Source organism: Mastomys coucha, unplaced genomic scaffold (genome assembly GCF_008632895.1).
Source record: "Mastomys coucha isolate ucsf_1 unplaced genomic scaffold, UCSF_Mcou_1 pScaffold20, whole genome shotgun sequence".
NCBI classification, from domain to species: Eukaryota; Metazoa; Chordata; class Mammalia; order Rodentia; family Muridae; genus Mastomys; species Mastomys coucha.
In genome coordinates, this window is record NW_022196903.1 from 826,502 (window position 1) to 846,360 (window position 19,859).

Genomic DNA, 19,859 nt, shown 5'->3' on the forward strand with positions numbered 1-19,859 from the left:
ATATGTGTTTTAAAATTTACACGCTAAAATTTTTGTTGTGATAACTATGAAAAAATATTATTTGAATAATAATAAGTTTACACTCTAGTTGATTAACTAGTTGTAAGAAATCCAAATGGCTGTTTCCCTGGAAGTCAAGTTCTGAGGCAAAACAAAAACAAAACCACAGTAAGAGAATAAATACTATGGGTGAGAAATATTACTCTCAGTCAGAGTAGCAGACAGAATATTCTCAGTACCAAGTTTACACACAACACAAGAATGAGAAACTTCTGAAATTTACACAGTATGCAGACAACTTTTCCAGATGAACTGTCCTGCGGGTACAGGTGGATTCAGTGTGCTATGCTGGATTTAACTGGGGATAAGCACTTCAAACATCTTCGTCCTCTGTACCTGCATACAGCTGCCCACTACAATGCTAAACAGGATTGTCACAGGAGGTGTCTCCGTTGATGATTTAACCATAGAGAGATTTATTCCTTTATTATGTATTGCTTAGTTTTGCCAACTTTGAACTTTCACTTAGTGAATTACACATTTTAAACATGCGCCTTCCATTTGAGAGGATGTTTGAAAGATCCACTGTGATGTGTTTAACTGCAATTGTTGTATATCTGATATAGTCCACAGAACATTCGTATCTACTTCTATCCTTTCCTATCTGGTAAGTGCAAAACTTCAGTAGGCCTAGCTATCTTCTCTGGTTATGGGAAAACTCAAAGAAAAACAAGGAGTAGAAATTTCATTCTTGTAGAAAATTTGGTGTGAGCTCTTATCCAGGAGGTTTGGGTCTTCTCACAGTACCTGCTCCACCATTAGGTGATTGGCATGTTGTTGTTCCTCAATTACCTCAGGACTAAGAATAGTGTGACTCTTGTCATTCCAACCTCCCAGGGTACCCAGTACTCTTTGTGATTTCTTTAGACCCTATGCAATTTTGAGGCAGTTCTTCATTCAGATACATGTCTGTTTCCTGTTGGGACCTGACTGAGAAACTATCCCAGCAGGTTTCAAACTTCAGTGTGCATTGAGTCAAAGCATGAACAGACAGAAATCCTCTCTGGAAATTTGGCCTGAGAGTCTGAGCTGGGAACCAGAGAATTTATACTTTTGAGAATTTCCCAAGTGTTGTACTGTATCACAAAGAAGAAATAACTGTACAACACTCTCACATTGTCTCGTGGCCAAATGGATGTAGCGAGCTATTTCTGTTATTTAGCCATTTCTTCCTTATAAGAAGGAAAAATCTAATACAGTTGGAAATTTACCATGTAAAAATTCTTCCTTAAAAGCACAAGGAATGACATGCTAAAAAGCATAGCTCTATAGGGTTAATTTTCTTTTCCAAAATAACAAGTGAATGTGTAAAGGTAAAAATATCCAGGTAAAACGTAAAAGCATGTATCAACCTCTTTAAAATATTGGGAGGGAGCCAATGTTTATTGAGTGTTTACACAATATTTGACAGTCTTTCACAGCTGCTAAATCATTTCCTACCTCTTACCTCCAATCAGATCAGTAATAGGTTAATGAGGTAACAGACTGTGTGAAATAAAATGTATAGTCCAATAATGGACAGCTCATAATATAGTCAGCGAGTGGAACCTAGCTCTCCTTGTAATGACAACACTTTTTGCACATCACACAGATTCCAGTGTAGAGCATAAACACCATTTGTCCTGGAGACCAAAGGACATCAGGTGTGGGAGCATTGTCAGCTTACTGCCCTTGGCCAGGAAGAACAAATCTGCAAGGTTAAAACTGATCACTGGGGGTTCCGGAGCTGGTATGAGACCCTGGCCCTTGTTCCAGTGATGGCTGATTCACTAATTAATTTTCTGCCTATTAATTTCCATCTCAATGATTGTTTCTCAGAGAATCTAACCTGTTGCAAAGTTAGCCTCTTTACCTTTTTTTTAAACATTTATGTGAGAATAAATAGTGGGTCATAATAACCATAAACTTCTCTGAGTCATAATGTGATTCATAATTTGGATGTTCAAAGATACATTTAAAAATGTGCACAGATTTAACTGAAAAGGTCAATAGCTCCTCCATTGATTTGAATATAAATGAATTTCAAACATGAAAAAATTGGAACTCATGTAGAATACTTAAGATTATTTAAATATGTGTTTTCTTGATCTATTCTGTGGCTGATATTTATATTCTCTCTCTATCCTCTTTCCCCTCCCTCCCTTGCTTCTCGCCCTCAAATATGCCAATATCCTTTATTTGTGTCTCTTTTTAAATCTCCTTTTTCTATAAGTATACCTTTTGTTTCAGAGGCCATAATTTTATTCTCTCCTGTGTTTCTCCTTTTCCAACTTTAAAGGAAGTCTCAGCGTCTACGGAAGTCATTTGGTTGTGGTTACCTTCTTGCCCGAGGTTATTAAGTTCTGAAAACAATCATTTTTCTTGAGTGTGGTAGCAGACATTTTATGAGCTTCTTGTCCCTGAGAATTCCTAATCTCTTTTGCCAACAACCTTATTCAACCTTACAAAGCCCAGTAAGAGGTTTTGCAATTCCAAAGTTGCTTCTTCAAGGAACATTGATTTTAATCCTGGTACGAAAGTTGTTCACTTATCGAAATGTGATGGAGCCCATCATCTTTCAGTTAGTCACTAAGCTAATTAAAAGATAAAGTAACACATATAGCTAAGAAAACATTTTTAATAATGTATGGTTACTGACCAATATAAGTTTACCTGTTGATGACAAGCTATGTTTTTCATTAAGTATAACTAAAGATTTAGCATTTGAATCATTCTTAAACAAAGCTTATAATGCATCATCCAACATCCAATTTCCCATTTTAAAATTAGAGCAAAAAATGAATTGATAAATTATAAAAAATAACAAGAATAAATGAAACACTAATAAACCAGATGCAATCAGGAATCTCCCCTTGTACACACCCTGGTTTTTCATTATTTTTTGAAGTGCTCATATTAATATTTATTATGACAGAAACTATTTTAAACAACTCACTTTTGTTAAATATTTCTAAAGTATGTAACTTGCATTCTCTATAAAACCATATTTCATTAGGTTGTATATGTCTACATATAAAGATTTCAATACCACAATGGTTGCCATTCAAAGATTGAGACAAATACAGCTGTCTTCAGGATAATGATTAGTTGGAAATAGAAAAACTCAGAGCAGCCAAGTATCCATGGTTTGCCATGTCCACTAATCAGTATAAAATTAATTTGGTTGTCAAAATGAGTGAAGTAAAATTGCTTAAGAAAACTTCATTTCCAAACCCAAGGAATTCCTTCATATTACCTGACAGTCCATCTATGTTCTTTACAAGGGCTTTAATTTTCTTCCTGTGCCCCTTGTCCAACTCACCTGCCACCAAAGTCTATTACTCTTAGGATTTACTTGGCTGGATCATAGGAAGTAGTCTAGGCCACATGTTCTAGTGGCAGCCTGCATGAAAGGACATGGAAGGAGACAATTTCTTTTAACGTGCTTGCCCTCACTTTCACTGGCAAATCTATCCAGCCTGTTCTGAGGCATTCATTCACTGGTGTTAGAACCTTTTTCAGAATTCCAACATAGCTCATGATGGGCAGCCCTTTTGGACTTCCCTGGAACTCCAACACCAGATCAGGACTGCTGAGACATCTAGGCTTGTAGGAAGAACAACCACCAGATCCTTGTCCTTTCCATCAGGAGGCTGCCATGTTGGACTGCACAGATCACAACCTGCAAGCCATTCTAACAAATTATAGATAGATAGATAGATAGATAGATAGATAGATAGATAGATAGATAGATAGATAGACAGACAGACAGACAGACAGACAGACAGACAGACAGACAGATAGATAGATAGATAGATAGATAGATAGATAGATAGATAGATAGATAGACAGATAATTCAGACTAATACATTCACTATATAATATATTTTCAGAGAACAAATAGTTTAAAAACAAGTGTATCTGTGGGGTGTGTGTGTGTGTGTGTGTGTGTGTGTGTGTGTGTAGCAGTAGTAATGAAACACATTATAGAGCTTAATCCAGGAGAAAAGAAAATCATAACATATTGAATATCTACATTAAAAATAATCTCTCCTTATAATAATGATTATAGTAAAAATAATGTTTTCAAGGAACACACATGTTTTCCTGTGATGTGTGTGTTTTCACATATCTCTCTTAACATCTCAGACATTATGAATGAATTTGGAAACTAATTGGAACCATTGGGTTGATCCTAACACCAGGTAAATTTGTATTCTCCATTCTCAAATATTAACACTTTACAAAATGCCATTATTTTTCTGAAAAAGTCAAAGTGAGTAATGGTGTCTATACGATAACCACTAAATCAATTCCTTGGGGATTAAGGTTGAAAATGTTTGAGATAAATTGTCAGATGGAAATGTAAAGTTTTCCCCGAAAGAGTAACTTTGTAGAAGGTAGGCAAACAGAATGATGTCTTTGAAGTATTCTGTTTAAAATACAGTAATAATAGAATTCCAATAAACAGTGTCTTTGACATGAGCAATCATTTGTATGTACAGAAAGAGGCTCCACGAGGATGGTCAGGGGTTATGTATTAGTGATGAAGTTGACTTAAAATGCAGGCCTCTGTGGAACTGCACTGTTTGTCCTCAACTCAGCTTAGCTAACAGCACAAATAATCTTAACCATCAGCATAATATATTTTTAAAAATCCTTGGAAGAATTCTCATTTGGACTTTTAAACATCTGTGGATGAAGTATGTCATATTTGACATCAACAAAATTACAATGTCAAAAGTATAAAAAAAACCTAGTTTCCCCAAAACTACAGAATATATTAAAAATGTTAACATTTACACTAGTCAGCATATTCTAAGTTCTTCTGCTGTGACAAGCTACCTCAGAATTCCCCTGGCTTAATGTAACAAATGTTATTGCTTAAGCCACAACTCTCTGAACTTCTACATAATGTGAAAGCCAGGGGAAGTTTGAGTGTTTTGTAGCTTACTGACCTGCTTGAATATGTGGTATCAGATACAAATAAAAATATCTCACCTAGAGGCCGAAAGACTGCTTGGGTACCATGTGGGTATCCTGAGGCTCAAACAGAAATCAATGGCACAGTGGTTTTGTACAAACTTAGGAAGAACTTTCAGATGATTTAACTGAAAGGAATACTTTAAGGTGTGGGAAAACATGGGGTAGGAGAGAGACGACTCCGCAGTTAAGAGTGCTTCTGCTCCTGAGAAGACCTGAACTCAGAGAACCCACACTGGCCAACTTAAATCTGCCTGTAACTCCAACTCCAGACAATCTGACAGCATCTCCTGGTCTTCCCTGGGGACCTGCACTCGTATGAACACACACACACACACACACACACACAAACACAAATGCACACACACATGTACAGGCCACACTTAATTAAAAATGATTTAAAAATTCTTTTTACAGAAATATCAAGGATATCTTTTTATTAATTATTTTTTTATTTATATTCCAAATGCTCCAGTCCCCCATTCCTCCTCCCCTTCACCTCTGAAAGGGTGCCCCACCTTTGGAAATCCCCCCTTCCCCAAGATATCAAGTCTTTACAAGATTAGGTGATTCCTCTCCCACTGAGACTCTTTGCTACATATGAGCCTTGGACTAGCTCATGTATGTTCTTTTGTTGATAGCTCAGTCTCAGGGAGCTACCAGAGGTCCAGGTTAATTGAAATGGTTGGTTTTTCTGTGGGGTCACCATCCCCTTCAACTCCTTCAAGACTGTAGTCCCTGGGCTACATCCAATGCTTGTCTGTGGGTATCTGCATCTGTCTCAGTAAGCTGCTAGGCAGATCCTCTCAGAGGACAGCCCTGTTAGGCTCCTGTGTGTGTGTAAGCACAACATAGCATCAGTAATAGTTTCAGGAAGTGGTACCCATCCATGGGATGGATCCCATGTTGGACTGGTCACTGGTTGGCCATTCCTTTAGTCTCTGCTCCATTTTTTTGTCCCTGCATTTCTTTCAGAGAGGAACAATTTTAGGTCAAAATTTTATAGGTAGGATCATGTCTCCATTCCTCCACTGGAAAACTTGTCTGGCTACTGGAGGTGGTCTCTTCAGGTTCCGTGGTCACACTGTTGGGCATTTCAACTAAGGTGATTAGCATTAAGTCCTGGGAGTCTCCTCCATCCTGGTCTTTGGGACTTCCTAGAGATTACCCAGCAGCTGCATATGTTCATTCATTCCCCTGGCCCTCTGGGCTTCTCTTTTGTCTCTCCCCAGACCTGATCATATTTCCCTTGCCCTCCCCTCTCCCACCCAGTTCTCTCTCTCCCTCTGCCTCCCAGGACTATTTTGTTCACCCTTCTAAGTGGAATTGAAGCATCCTTACTTAGGCCTTCCTTCTTGTTTAACATCTTTGGGTCTGTGGGATATAACATGAGTATTCTATACTTTTTGGTTAGTATCCACTTATCAAGGAGTATATACCATGCACATTGTTTTTTGTCTGTGTTTACCTCACTCAAGATGATATTTTCTATTTCCATCCATTTGCCTGCAAAATTCACAATGTCTTTGTTTTTAATGGCTGAGAAGATATATTTTCATGAGTTTTAAGGTCCTTTTAGAAAATAAGGAAAAACAATGAGAAAACATTAAGACCCCATTCGACCTGTCTTAACTTCTTACAACACTGCTGTTTGGACAATACAAGATAAGATCACACTGATTCTTTTTTTGTGATTTAGGTAGCTTCATGCATTCATGAATATAGTCTCTTAACTCTATGTTGCCTATATCTTATTTTGTTTTACATATAACATATGAGAGAGAGAGAAAGAGAGAGAGAGAGATGAAAGAGATATCATGGACAATTATTCCTGAGAAGAGGCTCCTGAAAATTTGAACACTGCATGGAAGGATCATAGCATGTTATTCTGAAAGTTCAGTTCTAAATTTCCTCTTCCTTTGAGGAATCTTGTCTATGTGTGTTTTTGCCTGATATGAAGCAAGCACCAACTTAATATTCATGACCTTTTCCCGTTTTCATGTCTTCCCAGAATGGGAATAACATCATGCTAGATTTTCCTTGAACTTGGTAAAAGAGACTTTAATACCAATCCCCCTAATAGTGGGATGCCAATAGGACACACATCATAAAAATAATCTTTGCAAATCACCCTATGTTATCAGATATGGAGTGCATTGTTGTACATAATCAGCATAAGCCAAAACTTGGTGAAGTTAGATATAGAACTGCTACTGTATTCATTGGATACTCCAGGAATTATTTTCAATGGGAAACAGCAAGTTCAATGAGCCAAAAAGGAGACTCAATACACTCTCTTTAACCTTGTAGAGTAGTTCATTTTTCTTTTCAACTTCACTGGGCTTACAATCATGTAGGAAATATATCCTAGGCATGTCTGTATAAAATTTTCCCAAGTAGTTTAACTTAAAAGGAAGACCCACTCTGAATGTGGATGGCATCTTCCCATAGGCTTGCATTCCAGAAAGACAAAGAATAAAACAAGGAAGAGATGAAGGAAAGGGAGCTGCTAGCTGTACTTCTGCTGCTTGCTTCCTGTTCCACTGAGATGTGCAAAGGTGAGGACTCTAGCCTGAAAGCCAATTCCACCCAATGACTTCTTTTACCATGACAGACTCTTCCCCTCAACTTGTGGCACCAAACAAATCTTGCTTCTTTGGGTTGCTTCTTGGCAGGTTAGTCACAGCCACAAGTAACAAACGCACATTGGACAACATGTCTTCTCTCTAATGACTAAAAAATCCTTTGCATTCTGGGTGATAGTTCCCAACTGTGAAGTCATTGTTATCTCGAACTTCTATAGGGAAAACAATGAGGTTAATTTGCCCATCTGGTGACTGTGAACTGCTGTCAAAATTGCTTCCAGTACTGACAAAGTGATAATAGAATATTATAGTAAATGTGCATACATGCTCTCACACACATGCACACACACATTATGTACATATAAATTTATACAACATTTAAATTCATTAAGTAAACTTTTATTTATTCTTTTAATTTTTTAGGTTGTCTACAATGAGCGTTTGAGTACTTTTAGTCATTATTCAGGATTCAAACACTCAGTCTCATAGAAAAGGACACTGTGAGGGACACAAATTTCCATCTTTTACTAGTCACTCTTATTGAGAAAAAAATTAGTGATGAAGACTAAACAGTTTTGAACCTTTAAATGCTTAGAAGAGTGACAAGAAATCTTAGCAGGATGTGTCAATTCAATAGAGTTTTTCAATATCTGTCGTATTAAGATGACAACAAAGTACCAAATTTCCCAGACACCAAGCTAAGAGATGCAGTGAAATCATATACTTATGCTAACATGGAAGTTGTATGATGACTATCTGAAACAAGGAAGCTGCCTGAACAACAATAAGGAAGCTGCCTGAACAACTAAGATAAGTATAGGATAAAACCAATTTAGAAAATGAGGATGACCATGCTTTCAGATACTCTCTAGAAATGTTTTCTTACTGTATTTATAAGTTTAATATTGATGTACACAATTTTTCTGAGTTAGCCCTTGAGAAACCTTGAAAAGATCCTTCCAGCCCCACCATCTCATGCTGGGATAGTTGGCATGAGCTGCCATGCATAGCTATTTATATGAAAACTGAACTCAGGTCTTCCTGTTGGTACAACAAGTACATTGCCAAGTGAGCTATCTCCCTAGCTCTGCATTTCTCTGGATTAGGACCCATCTAAACACGTTATTTTAACATAACTTTTTGGAGGACGTAATTCAGCACTATAACAATTCAACACTAATTACTGTATCTGAGAATTTGGTGTAACTTCATTTGCCTTCATGCTTGCTTCACTTCACTATATTTTTGAGTCAAGATCTTGCAATAAGATGAGATCTCAGAGCACAGGTGTGGCCAGATTGGTACATTTGTGGCTCCTCTCATCTGAAGCAAAGCTCTTATCTTTTCTGCCTCAGTCTCCTCCATTCATGAAATAAACAACACTTATTACTGCCTATAACTTAACAGTGACACTAAATCAATTGGGTAGGGGAAAGGACTAAGACATAAAGCATTGTTATCATACAGAAGCTTTTTGTGAAAGTTGTTAAGACTCATTTGGAACCACCTTGTTTCCCAGCCCAGAAAAGCTGGAACATGGTTTCATAAGAACTGCCCCCATCAGTATTTCCTCTTCTTTCTGCTTCACCAAATAGTATGAATCTCACTTTTCTGGCTCGGTTCATAGTTTCTTAAATAAGCTGCACATCCCAAGCCCTTTCTCTGACACATTGACATATTCTTTTCCTCACATGCTTCTCTAAATTACCCTCATTGATCCCCTTGAGCCTTCTTCCACTTGATATAACCACAGCTTCCCAGACAACTCTAATGACAAGAACACTTTCCACGAGTTACAAAAAAAATAGCGAGTTCTTTTTAAAATCAATTTCACATTGACAGGGTAGTTTTCAAAATGTCTTTGTCCTGATTGTGTAATGCAAGAAGAGTTACATGACACAGTGTTTGTCTAACCTGCATAAGGCCCTGAATTTGATCCTCAGCACTACAAAATATTATGTAATAAAAAATTTAGTTACGTTTCAAAATCCAAAGCCAGCACAACTTTAGCTTAACACAATAAGACACCTATATGTATAAGCATACTTACTATTGAACAAAATAAATTATTTGATTGCAAAGAACACTTTTTAAAATCAAATCTTTAGCAACAAATCATCCATACTGATCTATGAGAACTTTAATCAGAGTACTGACCATAGAAAGAGAGGATATAACAGGCTCAAAAGAACAGGAGAAATAATCAACTATAATGAAAGCAACACTACCTGTTAGTAGAGGAGAAATCTAGAAGCTTCCTAGATGAATAACCTAATAGTGATTTAGTAGAGAAAGCTGTATGATCCTTCACTTGCCATTCTTTCTTTAAAGCCCAAACACATCTGCATGTGCTAGACCAAGTATAATAAATAGCACTTTCCTCTTTCCTTTTCTACCTAGAAAATTCTTTCATGGACTTAAAAAAACAAACCAAATCAGTCCATTCCTCTGGAAGGTCTCCATCAAACCAGCAGATAGCAAAAAGCTCTCTTTTCTTACTTCTCATACTTTCGTCCTTGCACCTACACTCTGTATTACAGTAGTTGACACATCCGTCTCCAGATCCTTAAAGTTGGGCTCATCTTTTGCTTATCGTAATGCCATCACAACACCAAAAAAAGCCCTGGTGTGTGGTATACATCATAAAAATGTCTACTGAAAGTGTGGAAGGAAAGATAATGAGTTAGATTTGATATGACTAGACTGCAAAGGTATTAAAAATGCAGTTGGATACATACAACATAAGGCAAATGGATAGTAAGACAGCCACGTAGATGGATGGGGTTTATTTGAATTGTGGAGAAAAGATGAGTTTTGAAGAAAGATAAAAATGGAAAAAAAAAGTCATTTCACAGGAACTAAGAGAAAAAAAAGCCTGGTAAAGAATCTGTCTGTGGTATCTAATGAAGTTGTATTTCCCTTTCATAAATTATGGAATACACTGCTCAGTGCACAAGATTATGCTGTTGCTAGATCAAATAATATATGTGACAATGCTTTAAACAATGCCAGGAGCAAAATACTTGCCAAATGGTTATTTCAAAATTAAACATGAATAACTGAAATGATGAACACACATCTAGCAATGAGGAAGTGGATGGTGCTGAACGCTGGAGGAAATGCTTCATTAGAAAGAAAGAGATGGAAGCTCAATTGCTGTGGGACATGCAATGAAAATGACTTGGGAAAAAACGCAACAAGTACACACTTTGTATTTAGCAGTTATATTGTTGAAGGGGAAAAATAGCTTAGAAAGTTGCACAGCAGACACAGTTGTCTGAGAAACTGGTCTATGAGGGACTGGAAATTTTTGAGCAAATGCATAGGGAAGGAAATGGAACCCATAGTGGGAAGGAAACAGATCAAGAGAACAGAAAGCAGACAGCCATGAGAGGACAGAGGTCATTGTATACACAGTGAAAAAATAAAGAGGATTCTAAGGGCTCTCTGTTTTTCATAGCATGAGAAATCAAGTTTCTTGTAACAGTGAGGGATGTGGGAGTAGTTTGGGGAGTTAAGGGAAGTCAGAAATATGTGAAGCACCCAGGAATATCAGAAGAACCAGGAAGGGGAAAGCTATTGGGAAGGAGGAGACCACAGAAGGGCATGTGAGCTTGTGTGGTGCCTGTCAGTCCATGGTTCCCAAATTACCTTCTACTGACATGGTTGTCAATTAATCACTGATATCCTTTGGTTTACTAAGCAAGATTCCAGAAATGATTTCCAAAGTCAATAGTAAGCAGAATCCTGGGAAGTGAGAATTGTCTCTCTTGTTATCCATAGCACTGATGACAGCGGAATAATCACCATCTAATTAATCCAAATTATTTTATGATGTCACCTGGATTTACAAAGAGTGTGTTCCTCTTAGCAGCATGTCAGCCCATGATGTGACTATGAAGAATGTCAGCCCATGATGTGACTATGAAGAATGTCAGCCCATGATGTGACTATGAACCTGTTGGCCTCCAGAAGATGATAGAAAAACTTGGCCTCAGAGTTACATAAAAATCATTCTTAATCACAGTTGAAAAAATATATAGTTCTCACACATGTTGCTGCACCCAATGGCTTCAAGTTTCAGTACACATCTATCGCTAGAGTTCAGGTCCCTCCTTCCATGTCCTTTCCACAAAAATTTGTTATAATTCTTGTCAGAAATAAGTTTTGACTAATTATTTTGTCTTTCAGTTTGTTTGCTTGTTTGTTTGTTTGTTTGTTTTGCTGTTTTCTGATACCAATGGTACCCAACTAGTCAGGCATCTATTCAGATGCTTGATAAATTATTAATAAAAGCTGAAATAAGTTAGATCCACAAGATCTGTGCAAGAAGTGACACCCCTCCCCCTCCCCTTCGGATGCTCAGAGGGTCAGCAGCACCTTGTCTGCAACATTTTGACTTTGGTTCACTACCACAGACCCAAATTTCAGTCAAATTTCCTCTCCCTTCACATAAGGCAGCAGCTAAGCTCTTGAATTTCTGGGCACTCCCCACCAATAGAACTGGCCACAAGGTAGGTCATATTCATTTACCCTCCTTCTCATAACTATCCTCCTAATCCTCCCTTTACTTTTACAAAAGTGTCATCCTCGAATTCTTATATTTAAGCATAGTGCCGAAGTTAAGGAGAAACAGGCAGGAAAATATCAATGTAACAAATTAGTAGGCTATAAAATTTTATGTCTTACAGTGTTCTTACTGTGAGTGACACTGCTGGGTAATTTGTGACTCACGCATGAAGTAGTAGTTGAAGCTTTTGAGATCCAGCTGTCTTCCAAGCCCACACAGATGCCAAATGTCACCTAACTCATATGTAACTCAAGGCTTTAATCTTATGTCAGACAGGCTTCAAAGTACTTTCTCATAAAGAGCTCTGCTATACAGATTCAAAACAGGAACTAAAGACCAACCAGGCTACATTTATACTTATTTATCAGACAAGTATCACTCTTATGGATGGAAAGTTATGTATGGGTGTAGACCATAAGTCTCCAGCTGTATTCTCATGTAGACCTCCCAGTGACATTCTCATTGAAATGCCTTATAGACTTATAGGATGAAGGGACTACTAGTTTTAGTTTGGAGTTAAACAAAAAACTATAAGATAGACTAATGGGTTCTTACTTGTCTTTGATCCAACTAGGTGGACCTTCTGTAAGAGGATATAGAGTGAATATGAGTAGAGTAATGAATAGAGTGAAGAGTGATTGACAGACATCCTGTTATTCAGAAGTACTTTCAATTATCTATATAAATGCTTAATAGTCACTGTTTCAACAAATTATATGAATATGTAAACATTATGCAGATTTTTAGTGCTACATGTTGAACTCAGAACTGTATACATATTAGGCAAATACAGTCACATTGAACTACATCCCCAACATCAAAATTAAGATCTTAGAAATCCAACAGGTAATTCCAGGTGAGGTATACAGACAGACAGGAACACAAGAAGCTCCATGTCCTAAGCTACAATCTCAGGAAAGAAGTTCAAGCTTCCCCAAGATAACATCTATAGGCATACCAGAGTAGCAGATGCTGAAGACTCAGGGTGTGAACAGGATTTGATGCACATTAAGTCCCCACAGATATGTGGAGGCTTTTACAATTCACATTGGTCAAAGTTGTAGATGTATGAAGGAAACTGGAGAGGCCTTAGAGTAAGGCCCACAGGGACAGAGACTTCTATACCTCCACAAAAAATGTTGCTTGCCAGGCAGGAGGCCCAACCTGACCTAGAATATAACTGACTCTCAAGGGAAGATTACAGATAGCACCTCTGACCTTAAGTGCAATCCCACAGAGAAAAGCAACATTTCAACCCTACTAGGACTTTATCTTCTCCTGAATATCATTAACTGGACCACTCACTAAAAGATAAAAAGAGAATAGAATTTGAAAAATATTAAAGGGGAAGAAAAATTCCAGCAATAAACTAACTCAACATTTATAAGTCCCAGGACAGGAGCAGGAATACACACACACACACACACACACACACACACACACACACACACACACACACAGTGGTATGTCTTTCTCCCCAAGGAGACCTAACTTCTACAGAACAATCTAGAAAACTTCCAGACACAGAATTTTAAAAGAATAATTGTAACTGTGGTCAAACAATCGAAAGAAGAAATGAATGAATTCTAACAGAACAAATACAAGGAGTTGAATGAAATAAGTTAAAAAAAAAAAACTGAAATGTTGAAGAAAAACCAAACTAAGATGATGGTAAAAATAAAAAAACTCGAAAACCACCACAAAAAATAAATAAAAACCATAGGGGAAAGCCTCACCAATAGAAAGGATAACTTGGTAGACAGTGTGCTGCCACTAGAAGACAAGATGGAGGAGTTGACTACTCAGTAAAGGCCAATGATAAATTGTAAAAGGCCACTAACACAACACAGAGCTTTATGATGCCACAAAAAGAACCAAACTACAGATTATGATCATTGAAGAAAGGAGAATACCATATCAAAGATATAAAATGTATTTTCAATAAAATTATATGAAAAATAATTACTATACCTAAAGAAAGAAATATCCAAACACTGACTCACAGAACTCAAATGGACAGAAAAAGCAAAGAAACTACCCTTGATACATTATTGTTAAAATATTTCCAGCAGAATAAAGAAAAGCTGAAAGCTGTGAGAAAGGTTTAGTTATACTATCTAATATTGCATAACATAGACTTCAAATAAAAATAGACAAAGAAAGTTAATTCATACTCATCAAAGAAACAAAGCACAGAGGATATTGCAGTTCTAAACATGTACAAAAACACAGTACATACAACTTCGTATAAAATTTTCTGCTAAATGTAAAACTAATGATTAATTCCAACACAGCGATAGTTAGGGATTTCAGTATTTCACTCTCACCTATAGACAGGCAATTTGAACAAAAACTAAATAACATCATAAATCAAAGGCCCTATTAGGCATTTACAAGAAGTTCCTCCCAAACATGGAAGAACACATAGATTTTCTAGGAGGTTATGGAATTTTCTCCAAAATTTATCACCTATTAAATAAAATCTCCACAAATATAGGAAAATTGAGACAGTATCCTATATTCTATCATTTGACCCCAATGCAGAGAAAGCAAGACTACAGCAGCAATAAAAGTTACAAAAGATTATGTAAGCTCATAGAATCCAAAGAATACACTTTTGAATAATAACTATGTCACTGGAGAAATCAAAAGGTGAATAAAAAATTCTAAAGTTGAAAGAAAATGAAAAACCACTTACATAAATCTGTGGAACACAATAAAGGCAGTTTTGAAAGGGCCATTTATTACAGCATTAAGTGCATCCATCAAAAAATGAGAGATGTCAATAATTCAATTATGAATCATAAGGCTTTGCAAAAACAGGAAGGAATCAAAAGATTCCTAAAAGATTTGACAGGAAGAGATAATAAAAATAAGTAGGCAGAAAAAAATTTAAAGTGCACACACACACACAAAAAAAATCATTGAACAAGAATTGGTACTTAAAAATACAAAAATGCTTGACAAACCCTTAGCTAAATAACCTGAAAAGAAAAGACATCCAAATTAGTAAAATAAAATCAGAAACAAAAATGGAGACATTAAAGTAGATAACAATGAAATTTAAAAATTCCTAATACTGTTAAAAATGATATTACAGCTAGATGTTGTGGCACATGCCCTTAATCCCATCACTTATGAAAGCAGAGGCAAGTGGGTTTTTGTAAATTCTAACCTAGCCTAGTCTATGTACTGAGTTCCAAGCCATCCAAGGCTACACAATGAGACCTCACTGCAAAATCAAAATCAAAAACAAGTATAACTATATTCCATTATATTGGAAGACTCTAAAACTCTAAATGCATATATCATATCTAGATTTATCCAAGTAAAATAATAGTAGCAAGATTGAAGTAGCAGTAAAAAGTCTTAGAACTATAAAAACCCAAGACCAAATGTGTCTACCGCAGAATTCTATCATACTTATACTCAAACCACCAAAAAAACAACAACAACAAAAAAAAAACAAAAAAGAAAATTGCAGACAGAACTCTCAGATGGGTATAGTTCCATAAAATACTTGCAAACTGAATCCAAGCTCATATCAAATGATCTTTCATCAAGACCTAGTTGATTCCATTCCAGAGATGCAGAGATAGTTCAACTTATGTAAATCAATAAATGATATCTATCACATAAATAGACTCAAAGACACATGAGTATCCCATTAGATGCAGAAAATGCTTTTTACAAAATTCAACATTCCTTAATAACAGCCATGGAGAGGCTAGGGAGCATATTGCAATACAATAAATGCCATACATGAAAAAACTGTAGGCAACATTATTATGGTAAATGGAGAAAAACTCATTTCAAAATACATTTTTGTATATATAAAGATATCAAACAGATTACCCTTCATGAATGAGAAATGTCTGTCTCAGAAGACATGGGTTATTAAATGAAAACTGAGGTACAAGGCATAGCATAGCTCATTGTTAGTTACTGAGCAGAGATCTCCAAAGCCAACAAGGCCATTGACATTGCACTTAGTTATGCACATGAACTACATGGTAAGGTCCTACTATTGACGATACCTCTTACTTTAAAGGCACATACAGAAATCAATCTCAGATCAACCAGTTCCTTTCCTGCTGACTAGCTTTCAAAGTATTAGAAGGTGTCAGATAGGCTATCAGAAAAGAGATGCCAGTAGTCTTACCCAGCACTAGACCTTACATGAAATATTGACCTTTTAGAAAAGATGTACCCATTGGTACTATTGTGATATGACTATTATGAGGCAACTGACCAGATTTTAGGACTCTTCCACAAGAGGGAATCTCATGTCTAGTATTATAATCCTAGTTAAAAGAAATTATGGTTAGGAAAGTCATAGGCCCTAAGATAGAAATTCTATTATTTTGATAAATATATATGTTGTCAAATTGTCTTCTAAATGCATATGTTTATTCCAGAGACCTGAGCTACATTCATCTTTGATCAAACCATTTTCCTCTGCAGTAGACAGCAGTCAATGGAAAGATGTACATCTGAGCATAAGAAGCTGGGTGGCCAGCCATGAATGAACACTTATATAAATACAAAGCTTTGGTAACGTCTTGGAAGAGCAGGTGGAAAGAATGTACCATTGGGAGGGTTGTAAAATGCTGTCTTCTGAACATGATATGGCTGTTATACTCATGAACTCATAGACACTATGGTTACAAGATCAAGACAGCTAATTTCCTGGCATAATGCAGTAGATTGTGTTAGGCCACACCTTCTACCAAGCAAGTATTGGCAGCTGATTGTTTATGGATTCAGAAGAAGAATCATCCTTTTTTTCTTTTTTGGGGGGAGTGTGGTTGTTGGTGTTTTGAGACAGGATTTGAACCATTCCTTTTGGAGATTGAGATCACTGATAGGACTCTCACACTTTGGTGAATGATCCCATACCTATGCACATATGGAAACCACTAACTAAACTTAGTACATAATACCTAGAAACAGGGGGAGAAACAGACAGACAGACAGACAGACAGAGACAGACAGACAGACAGACAGACAGACAGACAGACAGACAGATTCAAAGATAGATAGAGACAGAGGAGAAAGTTGGGAATAGGACATGTTGTAGGGACTGTGAGTTTTGGAGGGAGAAATTGGGGGTTGATGTTACAATACTTTATTATATGCCTGTATGGAATTCTCAAGAATAAAGAAAAATAAAAGAAGGCCAAAAAAAAATGTTCACAGTGCACTAAAATCAGTATTGTCAGGACTGTTTTGTTTGTTTTGTAAAGACATTGGGGGAAGAATCTGCCTCTTTGTTCCACTGTATTAAGACGAGGATTTCAATGAACCTACTCAGATAACCAGTTTTAAATCCAGCTGACTCTGAGCCTCAATTCCTTCTAGAACCATAATCCTCATTCGCCATACATGGCATGTGCTTCTGGGTATTAAGGCAAGATCAAATTTGGTTGCCATTATTCCTGTATTCCACACTTGGGGGGCTTATACATAAAGAATAAGGCTTACATTTCCAGAGAGGCCAAAGACAATAGCATAGGGGAGAATTCGTGACACAAAAGAGAACATCATTCCTGTCTTATTATGCCATCTTTGCTCTAATTCCTTTCTCATCCCTCTCCTCATCCCTCCTCCTCCACTTCCCCATTCCTCCAATCCCAATGGAGATTCACCTCTTCCTCTTCTTTCCTGTCTTTCCTCTTTTCTCTTACATATATGGAATCTGAAGCAAGTTTAGCCAAGAGTATTCTTGCAGCAGGCAAAACTTTAAAAAGATGATAACAGAGTTCATCTCTCTTGTCCGTAGACTGGAGTTGCTATTTAGCTTTCAAGTTTGCATTGGGGTTAAATGAGACAATGGTGATTTTCAAAGGTCAAAATAATGTTTCATTTCTCTAAATTGGGGGAAGGGAACTTAATCCTGAAGAACAGGATTTAGTTGCAATGAACTATAAGAGCTAATTGGTGACAGTGACCTCGAAGCTACTAGTTTGAACATCTTTATTCATATTCAAGAAAATACCCCCCCCACACACACACACAAAGTTTTTCTACACTCTTAAGGCAAGCCATGGCAAGAGAAGTTAACATAACCTCTAATGCTGCACACAGTAAAAACAGGCATTTAATCAGAGTTCTCTCTGGCAATCATGTAAAATTGAACTGTTCATAGTTACTAATAATGTGAAAACTCATAATGCACTACAGTCATTACAATAATATATCTCACCTCCAGCAAATGTACTGCAAGCTGTCCCACTTAACTTTACATTAGCTCACTTTGAATACAGCCATAACTCTTGCCCTAATCTCGCAACCTGCTGGCCCATAAATGTTATTTAGCCCTTGGGATTAAGTAATTATTTCATGTGCCTTGATTGCCTAAATAATCCATCCTTGATCAAATTAGTGCAGATATTATGAAGCAATATGGTATTTCATAAAATGCATGTTGCTTTAGAAACATTTGACTTTTTCTAATATAATGTATGTTACTTTAGAAACATTTGACCTTTTCTAATTTAATCTATCAACTGTAGCTTCCTGCTTTCCACCATTAGAATTTTACAAACTGGGCTCATCAAATGCTGTGTTCCCACCTGTGCTCATAGATTGGGGGATCTGGGCATTAGAATATCAACTTTCTATGATGTTGCTAAATTTACTTGTAGGAATAGCAATTCTTTTCTTTTTCTTTTTTTTAAATATGGAACGCTTCACAAATTTGTGTGTCATCCTTGCACAGAGGCCATGCTTATCTTCTCTGTATCATTCCAATTTTAGTATATGTGCTGCCAATGCAAGCACGGAATAGCAATTCTTTAGCAAAGACTTCATTATATGTACCACAGAGATAGTTTGCTGAATGCACATAGTTGATTGAACAAACTCTAGATCTAATATCATGTCCCTGGGCCTGAAACCTCAGAACCAACTTGTGAAATGTATGCAGCCTTTTTCTCTAACTCAAGAATGATCTGTGTGATTCTGCAGCACTCTTATGCTCCATTCTGAATGAATATATTTAAAGAGCAGATGCATGTAACCCTTAACACATCTATCATTCCCATGGAACCAAGGACAAAGGGGTTTAGATTGCCCTATCTACTTTAGATTGGACATAAACCTCCCTTTGTATCCTGCCAAGGGTTGGCTCTGGCTTTACAAATAAGAATGTAGAAGCAAGAGTGAGTGCTTCCTGCTAAATCAGAGCTATTCTTTGAGCTGGACCAGTCCAAGGCATATTGTAAAAAGTGGATTTTTGGTACAGTGACAGACAGGTAGATCTATGGAACCGAATTGAAGACCCAGAATTGAACCCACGCACCTATGGTCACTTAATCTTTGACAAAGGAGCTAAAACCATCCAGTGGAAAAAAGACAGCATTTTCAGCAGATGGTGCTGGCTCAACTGGAGGTTAACATGCAGAAAAATGCAAATCGATCCATTCCTTTCTCCTTGTACAAAGCTCAAGTCCAAGTGGATCAGGGACCTCCACCTCAAACCAGATACATTAAAACTAATAGAAGAGAAAGTGGGGAAGAACCTCGAGCAAATAGGCACAGGGGAAAATTTCCTGAAGAGAACGCCAATAGCTTCTGCTCTAAGATCAAGTAATAGAAATACTTTAAAATTAATTAAAGAATATTCCCTTTGTACTTGGACTCAAAAAGTTAAATCTGATTCTTTTCTTTTTTTTTTTTTT

The 19,859-nt window shown here is 36.8% G+C and overlaps 1 non-coding gene and 1 pseudogene across 1 annotated transcript; one reads left to right on the forward strand and one right to left on the reverse strand.

Annotated features, from left to right (window-relative positions):
* The window catches only part of LOC116098469, a 197,833-nt pseudogene that overhangs the window by 94,086 nt on the left and 83,888 nt on the right, over positions 1-19,859 (forward strand).
* Positions 18,854-18,960, reverse strand: LOC116100077. The gene has a single exon (XR_004122443.1). It is a non-coding gene; the product is annotated as a U6 spliceosomal RNA (small nuclear RNA).